The following is a 3,972-nucleotide window of genomic DNA, read 5'->3' as shown; positions in this document are numbered from 1 at the left end:
TGGTAGTGTCATGGCGTGGGCATGTATGGCTGCCAATGGAACTGCTTCTCCTGTATTTATTGATGATGTGACGGCTGACAGAAGCAGCCGGATGAATTGTGAAGTGTTTCGGGAATATTATCGGCTCATATTCAGCCAAATGCTTCACAACTCATTGGACGCTTCACAGTGCAGATGGACAATGACCCAAAGCAGACTGCAAAAGACACCAAAGAAGTGGAATGTTCTGCAATGGCCAATCACCTGACCTGAATCCGATTGAGCATTTCACTTGCTGAAGACAAAACTGAAGGGAAAATGCCCCAAGAACAAGCAGGAACTGAAGACCGTTGTAGTAAAGGCCTGGCAGAGCATCACCAGGGATGACACCCAGCGTCTGGGGATGTCTATGCGTTCCACACTTCAGGCTGTCATTGACTGCAAAGGATTTGTAACCAAGTATTAAAAAGTGAAAGTTTGATTTATGATTATTATTCTGTCCCATTACTTTTGGTCCCTTAACAAGTGGGAGGCACATATGCAAACTGTTGTCATTCCTACACCGTTCACCTGATTTGGATGTAAATACCCTCAAATTAAAGCTGACAGTCTGCAGTTAAAGCACATCTTGTTCCTTTCATTTCAAATCCATTGTGGTGTATAGAGCCAAAAATGTTACAATTGTGTCCATGTCCCAATATTTATGGACCTGACTGTATCTATCTATCTATCTATCTATCTATCTATCTATCTATCTATCTATCTATCTATCTATTATCTATTATCTATCTATTATCTATCTATCTATCTATCTATCTATCTATTATCTATCTATCTATCTATCTATCTATCTATCTATCTATCTATTATCTATCTATTATCTATCTATCTATCTATCTATCTATCTATCTATCTATCTATTATCTATCTATCTATCTATCTATTATCTATCTATCTATTATCTATCTATTATCTATCTATCTATCTATCTATCTATCTATCTATCTATCTATTATCTATCTATCTATCTATCTATCTATCTATCTATCTATCTATTATCTATCTATCTATCTATCTATCTATCTATTATCTATCTATCTATCTATCTATCTATCTATCTATCTATCTATCTATTATCTATCTATTATCTATCTATTATCTATCTATCTATCTATCTATCTATCTATCTATCTATCTATCTATTATCTATCTATCTATCTATCTATCTATTATCTATCTATCTATCTATCTATCTATCTATCTATCTATCTATTATCTATCTATCTATCTATCTATCTATCTATCTATCTATCTATCTATCTATTATCTATCTATCTATCTATCTATTATCTATCTATCTATTATCTATCTATCTATTATCTATCTATCTATCTATTATCTATCTATCTATTATCTATCTATTATCTATCTATCTATCTATCTATCTATTATCTATCTATCTATTATCTATCTATCTATTATCTATCTATCTATCTATCTATCTATCTATCTATCTATCTATCTATCTATCTATTATCTATCTATCTATTATCTATCTATTATCTATCTATCTATTATCTATCTATCTATTATCTATCTATCTATCTATCTATTATCTATCTATCTATCTATCTATCTATCTATCTATCTATCTATTATCTATCTATCTATTATCTATCTATTATCTATCTATCTATTATCTATCTATCTATTATCTATCTATCTATCTATCTATCTATTATCTATCTATCTATCTATTATCTATCTATTATCTATCTATTATCTATCTATTATCTATCTATCTATCTATTATCTATCTATCTATCTATCTATCTATCTATCTATTATCTATCTATCTATCTATCTATCTATCTATCTATTATCTATCTATCTATCTATTATCTATTATCTATTATCTATTATCTATCTATCTATCTATCTATCTATCTATCTATCTATCTATCTATCATCTATCTATCTATTATCTATCTATCTATCTATCTATCTATCTATTATCTATCTATCTATTATCTATCTATCTATTATCTATTATCTATCTATCTATCTATCTATTATCTATCTATCTATCTATCTATCTATCTATCTATCTATCTATCTATTATCTATCTATCTATTATCTATCTATCTATCTATCTATCTATCTATCTATCTATCTATCTATCTATCTATCTATCTATTATCTATCTATCTATTATCTATCTATCTATTATCTATCTATCTATCTATCTATCTATCTATCTATCTATCTATTATCTATCTATCTATTATCTATCTATTATCTATCTATCTATCTATCTATCTATTATCTATCTATCTATCTATCTATCTATCTATCTATCTATCTATCTATCTATTATCTATCTATCTATCTATCTATCTATCTATCTATCTATCTATCTATTATCTATCTATCTATCTATCTATTATCTATCTATCTATCTATCTATCTATTATCTATCTATCTATCTATCTATCTATCTATCTATCTATCTATTATCTATCTATTATCTATCTATCTATCTATCTATCTATCTATTATCTATCTATCTATTATCTATCTATCTATCTATCTATCTATCTATTATCTATCTATTATCTATCTATCTATCTATCTATCTATCTATCTATCTATCTATCTATCTATCTATCTATCTATTATCTATCTATCTATCTATTATCTATCTATCTATCTATCTATTATCTATTATATATCTATCTATCTATCTATCTATCTATCTATCTATCTATCTATCTATCTATCTATCTATCTATCTATCTATCCATCCATCCATCCATCCCTCCATGTCCATGGCTCAGACAGGCCGCGGGCGGAGGGTGGCGCAGTGCCAGGCTCCCCTCTGCGTGTTAATCAGATTGGGGATTAATCCTCCGGGTGTGTCCGCGCAGAGCGATGGTATTAACCGTTACAAACACACCAGGTATTGTTCTGTCACATTCCGGGTTCTGATAACACAACTCGGCACGCAGGAATGTGCAGCCGCAAGACAACGCTCAGGAATTCGCCCCCCTCCCCCAGCCGGGGGTATTAGTGAGGGCAGCTGAGCAGAGGCTCCCTGAAGTGCCCCCGGCGGGGTCCTCTCCTCCCAATTGTCTGTACGGGGAACACAAACATTGTGCAAATCGTTCCCCGCGCCATCACAGATCCCACCGCCTGACGTTCCATGACGCGGAAACTTCCAGGAGAAAATACCCCATTCCTGGCCATGTATGGGGTCATGTGACGTTCATGACATCACTCCTGTCCAACGATGACATCACTGCTCTCCACCATGAAACTAAGACATCCCAGTTCTCTATGTATACATGATGACATCACAGTTTCCTATATATATGACATCACTGCTCTCCATTACAGTTTCCATTATTTATACAATGACATCACAGGTCTCAGTATATAAGTGATGACATCACTGCTCCCCTGTCACTGGTTTCATTTCTAGAATGACATTATATGACATCATAGCAGCCCAGATGATGACATCCCCCCCCCCCCCATGTCTCCTGGTGACCCCTTCCACCAGCTCTCCCGCCCCTCCCCCGAGCACAGACACCGGAGCCGGGATTTAGCTGGAATTAATTTCAGCGGCTCAGAAGGAATAAGAAGGGAACCGGACACCGGAGCTGACAATCTGATCCAAGCGCACCTGCAGGGCTGTGTAACCTCCATCCTCATGTCTGCCATCATCTGTAATTTACAGTCCCCCCCCCCACCCAGCGCCAGTGAGCTTCCCCACCACCCAGCGCCAGCGAGCTTCCCCACCACCACCCAGCCCCAACAAGCTTCCCCCCCACCCAGCGCCAGCGAGCTTCCCCACCACCCAGCGCCAGCGAGCTTCCCCCCCACAACCCAGCGCCAGCGAGCTTCCCCACCACCACCCAGCGCCAGCGAGCTTCCCCACCACCACCCAGCGCCAGCGAGCTTCCCCCCCACCCAGCACCAGCGAGCTTCCC

The sequence above is a fragment of the Staurois parvus genome, unplaced genomic scaffold, assembly GCF_062004578.1.
Source record: "Staurois parvus isolate SC_StPar_1 unplaced genomic scaffold, SC_StPar_1.0 ptg001600l, whole genome shotgun sequence".
NCBI lineage: Eukaryota > Metazoa > Chordata > Amphibia > Anura > Ranidae > Staurois > Staurois parvus.
The sequence above is the reverse complement of the archived record's forward strand: the minus strand, read 5'-3'. Positions refer to the sequence as shown.